Source organism: Rhinopithecus roxellana, unplaced genomic scaffold (assembly GCF_007565055.1).
Source record: "Rhinopithecus roxellana isolate Shanxi Qingling unplaced genomic scaffold, ASM756505v1 contig4676, whole genome shotgun sequence".
Lineage (NCBI taxonomy): Eukaryota > Metazoa > Chordata > Mammalia > Primates > Cercopithecidae > Rhinopithecus > Rhinopithecus roxellana.
The window spans coordinates 11,201-21,227 of NW_022143464.1; the positions used below are offsets into that span (position 1 = coordinate 11,201).

Genomic DNA, 10,027 nt, shown 5'->3' on the forward strand with positions numbered 1-10,027 from the left:
CGCGGCAGACTGCTGTGTTAGCAGTGAGGGAGGCTTCGTGGGCGTGGGACCCTCCCGGCCAGGTGTGGGATATATTCTGGTGTGCCTGTATGCTTACAGCGCAGTATTGGGGTGGGAGTTACCCGATTTTCCAGGTGTTGTGTGTCTCAGTTCCCCTGGCTAGGAAAACGGATCCCCTTCCCCCTTGCGCTTCCAGGTGAGGCGATGCCTCGCCCTGCTTCAGCTCTCGCTGGTCAGGCTGCAGCAGCTGACCAGCACCGATTGTCCGGCACTCCCTAGTGAGATGACCCCAGTACCTCAGTTGAAAATGCAGAAATCACCGGTCTTCTGTGTCGCTCGCGCTGGGAGTTGGAGACTGGAGCTGTTCCTATTCGGCCATCTTGCTCCGCCCCCCAGATATTGTTATAAAATATAAACATAATAGATATAAGAGATATAGGTATAAAATATTAACATAATAGATATTAGAGATATAGGTATAAAATATAGACATAAGAGATATAATAGTTATAGGTATAAACTATAGACATAATAGATACAATAGTTGTAGGTGTACAATATAGACATAATAGACATAATAGATATAGGTATAAAACATAGACATAATAGATAAAATAGATATAGGTATTAAATATAGACATAATAGATATAATAGATATAGGTATAAAATATACACATAATAGATATAGGTATAATATGCAGACATAATAGATATAGGTATAAAATATGGACAGAATAGATATAGGTATAAAATATAGACATAATAGGTATAATAAATATAGGTATAAAATATAGACTTAATACACAGAGGTAGAAAATATAGACATAATAGACATAATAGATATATGTATAAAATATAGACATAATAGATATAATAGATAGAGGTATAAAAGGTAGACATAATAGATATAATAGATAGAGTTATAAAATATAGACTTAATAGATATAATAGAGGAATAAAATACAGACATAATAGATATAATAGATATAGGTATAAAAAACAGACATAATTGATATAATAGATATAGGTATAAAATATAGACATAATAGATATAATCGATAGAGGGATAAAATATAGACATAATAGATATAATAGATATAGGTATAAAATATATACATAATATATATAGGTATAAAATATAGACCTAATAGATATAATAGATATAGGTATAAAATATACACAAAATAGATATAATAGATAAAGGTATAAAATAAAGACATAATAGACAGATATAGGTATAAAATATAGACCTAATAAATATAATTGATATAGGTATAAAATATAGACATAATAGATATAATAGATAGAGGGATAAAATATAGACATAATAGATATAATAGATATACGTATAAAATATAGACATAATATATATAATAGATATAGGTATAAAATATGGACAAAATAGATATAATAGATATACGTATAAAATATACACATAATAGATATAAATAGATATAGGTGTAAATTATAGACATAATAGACATAATAGATATAGGTATAAAATATAGACATAATAGATATAATAGATATAGGTATAAAATATAGACATAATAGATAAAATAGATATAGCTATAAAATATAAACATAATAGATATAATAGATATAGGTATGAAATATAAACATAATAGATATAGGTATAAAATATAGACATAATAGATATAGGTGTAAAATATAGACATGTAAGATATAATAATTATAGGTATAAAATATGGACATAATAGATATAATATAGGTATAAAATATGGACATAATAGATATAATAAATATAGGTATATGATATAGACATAATAGATATAATGGATAAAGCTATAAAATATAGACATAATACATTTAATAGATATAGGTATAAAACATTGATATAATAGATATAATAGGTATAGGTATGAAATATAGACATAATAGATATAATAGATATGTGTATAAGATATAGACATTAGCTTCTTCTCCGAGAAAACACCAAATGGCGGATGACGCCTGTGCAGCGGGGTGGTCCGGAGGCCCTGGTGGCCCTGGGATGGGGAACCGCGGTGTCTTCCGCGGAGGTTTCGGCAGTGGCATACGGGGCCGGGGTCGCGGCAGTGGACGGGGTCGGGGCCGAGGCCGCGGAGCTCGCGGAGGCAAGGCCGAGGATAAGGAGTGGATGCCCGTCACCAAGCTGGGCCGCTTGGTCAAGGACATGAAGATCAAGTCCTGGAGGAGATCTACCTCTTCTCTCTGCCCATAAGGAATCTGAGATCATTGACTTTTTCTTGGGGGCCTCTCTCAAAGATGAGGTTTTGAAGATTATGCCGGTACAGAAGCAGACCCGTGCTGGTCAGCGCACCAGGTTCAAGGCGTTTGTTGCTATCGGGGACTACAATGGCCACGTCGGCCTGGGTGTTAAGTGCTCCAAGGAGGTGGCCACCGCCATCCGTGGGGCCATCATCCTGGCCAAACTCTCCATTGTCCCGGTGCGCAGAGGCTACTGGGGGAACAAGATCGGCAAGCCCCACACCGTCCCTTGCAAGGTGACAGGCCGCTGTGGCTCTGTGCTGGTGCGCCTCATCCCTGCACCCAGGGGCACTGGCATCGTCTCAGCGCCTGTGCCCAAGAAGCTGCTCATGATGGCTGGTATTGATGAATGCTACACCTCAGCCCGGGGCTGCACTGCCACCCTGGGCAACTTCGCCAAGGCCACCTTTGTTGCCATCTCTAAGACCTACAGCTACCTGACCCCTGACCTGTGGAAGGAGACTGTGTTTACCAAGTCTACCTATCAGGAATTCACTGACCACCTTGTCAAGACCCACACCAGAGTCTCCGTGCAGCGGACCCAGGCTCCAGCTGTGGCTACAACATAGGCTTTTTTACAAGAAAAATAAAGTGAATTAAGCCTGTTAAAAAAAAAAAAGATATAGACATAATAGATACAATAGATATAGGTATAAAATATACACAGATACAATAGATATAGATATAAAATATAGACATAATAGATATAGGTATAAAATATAGACATATTAGATATAATAATTATAGGTATAAAATGTAGACATAATAGATATAATAGATATAGGTACAAAATATAGACATAATAGATATAGATATAAAATATAGACAAAATAGATTTAATAGATATAGTTATAAAATATAGACATAATAGATATAATAGATAGAGGTATAAAATTTAGACATAATACATATCGGTATAAAATATAGACATAATAGATATAATAGTTATAGGAATAAAATATAGACATAATTGAAATAGGTATAAAATATAGACAAAATAGATATAAAAGATATAGTTATAAAATATAGACATAATAGATATTATAGATATAGTTATAAAATATAGACATTAAAGATATAATAGATATATGTATAAGATATAGACATAATCGGTATAATAGATATAGGTATAAAATATAGACATAATAGATATAATAGATATAGATATAAAATATAGACATAATAGATATTATAGATATAGGAATAAAATATAGACATAATTGAAATAGGTATAAAATATAGATATAGATATAATAGATATAGGTATAAAATATAAACATAATAGATATTATAGAGATGGGTATAAAATATAGAAGTAATAGATATAATAGACACAGGTGTAAAATATAGATAGTAGATATAATAGATATAGATATAAAACATAGACATAATGGATATAATAGATATAGGTATATATTATAGACATAATAGATATAATATAGGAATAAAATATAGACATAAAAGATATAGTTATTAACTATAGACATAATAGAAATAAGTATGAAATATAGACATAATAGACATAATAGGTATGGGTTTAAAATAAAGACATAATAGATATAATAGATATAGGTATAAGATATAGACATAATAGATATAATAGATATAGGTATAAAATATAGACATAATAAATTTAATAGATATAGGTATAAAACATTGATATAATAGATATAATAGATATAGGTATAAAATACAGACATAGTAGATATAAGAGATATTGGTATAAAATATAGACATAATAGATATAATAGATAAAGATATAAAATATAGACATAATAGGTATAATAGATATAGGTATAAAACGTGGACATAATAGATATAATATAGGTATAAAATATAGACAGAGTAGATATAATACATATAGGTATGAAACATAGACATAATAGATATAATAGACATAGTTATAAAATATAGACAGAGGAGATATAATAGATATAGGTATAAAATATAGACATAATAGATATCGGTATAAAATATAGACATAACAGATATAATACATATAGGTATAAAATATAGACATAACTGGTATAAAAATATAGGTATGAAATATAGACATAACAGATATAGGTATAAAATATACACATAATAGACACAATAGATAGATGTATAAGATATAGACATAATAGATATAATAGATATAGGTATAAAAAATAGACATAATAGATATAATATACGTATAAGATATAGACATTATCGATATAATAGATATAGGTATTAAATACAGACATAATAGATATAATAGATATAGGTATAAAATATAGGCTCAATAGATATAATAGATACAGGTAAAAATATAGATATAATAGATATAGGTATAAAATAAAGATATAATAGATATATGTATAAAAAAAGATAAAACAGATAGAGGTATAAAACATAGAAAATAGATAAAATAGATATAGGTATAATATATAGATATAATAGATACAATTATAAAATATAAATATAATAGATATAATATATAAAGTTATAAAATATAGATGTAATAGATATCGGTACAAAATATAGTTATAATAGATATGGGTATAAAATATAGATATAATAGATATAATAGATATATGTATAAAATATAGACATAATAGATATAACACATATAGTTAAAAATATAGACATAATAGATATAATAGATAAAGATATTAAATATAGACATAATAGATATAGGTATAAAGTACAGACACAATAGATATAATAGATATAATAGATAGAGGAATGAAATATAGACATAATAGATATAGTAGATAGAGGTATAAAATATAAACGTAATAGATGTAATAGATAGAGGTATAAAATATAGACCTAATAGATATAATAGATAAAGCTATAAAATATAGACATAAAAGATATAATAGATAGACGTATAAAATACAGACAATAGATATAATAGATACAGTTATAAAATATAGACATAATAGGTATAATAGATATAGACAAAATAGATATAATAGATATTGATATAAAATATAAACATAATTGATATAATCCATATAGTTATAAAATATAGACATAATAGATATAACAGATATAGGTATAAAATATAGACATAATAGATATAGTTATAAAATAAAGATATAATAGATATAATAGAGGTATACAATATAGACATAATAGATATAGGTATAAAATATAGACATAATAGATACAATAGATATAGGTATAAAATATAGACATAATAGATATAATAGAAATAGGTATAACCTATCGATAATAGATATAGGTATAATATATAGACAATGGATATAATAGATATAGGTATAAAATATAGACATAATATGTATAATAGATATAGATAAAATAGATGTAATAGATATAGGTATAAAATATAGACATAAGAGATATAATAGATATAGTTATAAAATGTAGACAAAATAGAAATAATAGATATAGGTATAAAATATAGACATAATAGATGTAATAGATATAGTTATAAAATATAGACATAAAAGATATAATACATATAGGTATAAAATATAGACATAATAGATATAGGTATAAAATATGGATATAAGACATATAATAGTGGTATAAAATAAAGGCATAATAGATATAATAGATATGGGTATAAAATATAGACATAATAGATATAGGTATATAATATAGACGTAATAGAAATAATAGATATAGGTGTGAAATATAGATATAATAGATATAGGTATAAAATATAGATGCAATAGGTATAATATATAGACATAGTAGATATAATAGATATAGGTATAAAATATATACATATTAGATATAATTGATATAGCTATAAAATATAGTTTTAAAAGATGTAGGTTTAAAATATAGATATAATAGATATAATAGATATAGGTATAAAATATAGACATAATAGATATAATAGATATAGTTATAAAATATAGATATAGATATCATGGATATAGGTATCAAATGCAGATATAATAGATATAGGTATAAAATATAGAAATAGTGGATATAATAGATATAGGTATAAAATATAGACTTAATAGATATAATAGATATAGGAATAAATTATAGACATAATAGATATAATAGATAAAGATACACTATATAGATATAATAGATATAATAGATATTGGCATAAAATATAGACATAATAGGTATAAAATATAGACATATTATATATAATAGATATAGGTATAAAATATAGACATAAGGTGTATAATAGATATAGGTATAAAATATAGACATAGATATAATCGATATATTTATAAAACATACACATAAGAGATATAGGTATATAATATAAATATAGTAGATATAATAGACATAGGTAAAAAATATAGACTTAAGAGATATAAAAGATATAGGTATAAAATACAGACATAATAAATATAATCAATACAGGTATAAAATATAGACATAATAGATATATGTATAAAGTATGGACGTAATAGATATAATAGATATTGGTATGAAATATAGACATAATGCATACAAAAGATACAGGTATAAAATATAGACATAATAGATACAATAGATATAGGTATAAAATATAGACATTATATATATGATATATATAGGTCTAAAATATAGACATAATCGATATGATAGATATAGGTATATAATATAGACATAATAGATATAATAGAAATTGGTATAAAACATAGACATAATAGATATAATAGATATAGGTATAAAATATGGACATAACAGATATAATAGATATAGGTATACAATATAGACATAATAGATATAATACATATATGTATAAAATGTAGATATAACAGATATAAGAGAGGTATAAAATATAGACATAATAGATAAAGATATACGTATAAAATATAGACATAAGAGATATAATAGATATAGACAGATATAATAGATATAGGTATAAAATATAGACATAATACATATAATAGTTATAGTTATAAAATATAGATATAATAGATAGAGGTATAAAATATAGACATATTATATATAATAGACAGAGGTATAAAATATAAACATAATAGATGTAATAGATAGAGGTATAAAATATAGACATAATAGATATAATAGATATAGGTATAAAATATAGAAATCATAGATATAATAGATATAGGTATAAAATATAGACATAATAGATATAGGTATAAAATATAGATATAACAGATATAATAGTGGTACAAAACATAGGCATAATAGATATAATAGATATAGGTATAAAATATAGACATAATAGATATAGGTCTATATTATATACATAATAGATATAATAAATACAGGTACAGAAATAAAAGATATAATCGACATATGTATAAAATATAGATATAATAGATATAAGAGAGGTATAAAATATAGACATAATAGATACAATATATATAGGTATAAAATATAGATATATAGGTGTAAAATATAGTTACAATAGATAAAGGTATAAAATATAGACATTAGAGATATAATAGATATAGGTATAAAACATAGACATAATAGATATAATAGATATAGGTATAAAATATAGACATAAGAGATATACATATAAAATACACACATAGTTGATATAATAGATATAGGTATAAAATATAGACATAATAGATATAGATATAAAATATAGACATAACAGATATGATAGATATAGGTATAAAATATAGACATAATAGATATAATAGATATAGGTATAAAATATAGACAAAATAGATATAATAAATACAGGTACAAGGTATGGATATAATAGATATATGTTTATAATATAGATATAATAGATATAATAGATATAATAGATATAGGTATATAGTTATAGATATAGGTATAAAACATAGACATAATACATATGATAGATATAATAGATATAATATACATATATATACATAATAGATATAACAGATAAAGTTATAAAATATAGACATAATAGATATAATCGATATAGGTATAATATATAGACATAATAGATATAATGGATAGAGGTATAAATATAGACATAATGGATATAATAGATATAGGTATCAAATATAGAAATAATAATTATAATAAACATAGGAATAAAATATTGACATAATAGATATAGGTACAAAGAATAGACATAATGGTTATAATAGATATAGGTATGAAATATAGACATATTAGATATAATAGAAATAGGTATAAAATATGGAAAAAATAGATATAATTGATATAGGTATAATATATAGACATAATAGATATAATAGATATAATTATAAAATATAGACACAATAGATTTAATAGATATAGGTATAAAATATAGACATAATAGATATAATAGTTATAGGTATGAAATATAGACATAATAGATATAATAGAGGTATAAATTATACACATAATTGATATAATAGATAAAGTTATAAAATATAGATATAATAGATATTGTAGAGGTAATAAATATAGACATAATAGATATAGGTATAAAATATAGTCATGATAGATATAATAGACATAGGTCTAAAATAGAGACATAATAGATATAGGTATGAAATATAGACATAATAGATATAATAGATATAGATATAAAATAAAAACATAATTGATATAATAGACATAGGTATAAAATATACACATAATAGATATAATAGATGTAGGTATAAAATGTAGACATAATAGATATAATAGATACAGGTATAAAATATAGATGTAACAGGTATAGGTACAAAATATAGATAAAATAGATATACTAGATATACGTATAAAATATAGATACAGATATATATATAGAAATAGATATAGATATATATAGATATAGACATATATAGATATAGATACAGAAATAGATATAATATAAAATATAGATAAAATATAGATATAATAGATATTATAAAAATAAATATAATAGCTATAATAGATATATGTATAAAATAGAGATACAAGAGATATAGGTATAAAATATAGTTAAAATAGATATAGGTGTAAAATATAGATGTAATAGATATAATAGATAAAGGTATAAAATATAGACAAAATAGATATAATAGATATAGATATTAAATATAGACATAATAGATATAATAGATATAGGTATACAATATAGACATCATTGATATAATAGATATAGGTATAAAATATAGACATAATACATATATTTATAAAATATATACATAAAAGATATAATAGATAGAGTTATAAAATTTAGACATAATAAATATAATAGATATAGGTATAAAACAAAGACATAATAGATATAGGTATAAAATACAGACATAATTGATAAAGGTATAAAATATAGACATAAGAGATATACCTTTAAAATATAGACATAACAGTTATAACAGATACAGTTATGACATATAGACATAATAGTTATATTAGATATAGGTATAAAATATAGCCATAATAGATATCATAGACATTGGTATAAAATATACACATAATAGTTATAGGTATAAAATATAGCCATAATAGATATAATAGATATAGGTATGAAATACAGACATCATAGATATTATAGAAAAGGTATAAAATATAGATATAAAAGATATAATAGATAAAGGTATAAAATATAGATATAATAGATATAATTATAAAATATAAATATACTAGATATAATAAAGGTATAAAATATACATATAATAGATATCGGTATAAAATATAGTTATAATAGATATAAGTATAAAATATAGATATAATAGATATAATAGATACATGTATAAAATATACACACAATAGATATAATAGATATAGGTATCAAATATATACATAATAGATATAATAGATATAGGAATACAATACAGACATAATAGATATAATAGATATAGTTATGAAATATACACATAATAGATATAATAGATATAGGTATAAAATATAGACATAATAAATATAGCAAATATAGGTATAATATAGAGACAT

General features: G+C 23.6%; 1 pseudogene across 1 annotated transcript; it reads left to right on the forward strand.

The window, feature by feature from the left end:
• Window positions 1-1,968: 1,968 nt before the first annotated feature.
• Window positions 1,969-2,886, forward strand: LOC115896062 (annotated as a pseudogene). Its single transcript, XR_004056062.1, has 2 exons — window positions 1,969-1,997; window positions 2,099-2,886. The product of XR_004056062.1 is annotated as a 40S ribosomal protein S2-like (transcript).
• Window positions 2,887-10,027: the final 7,141 nt, after the last annotated feature.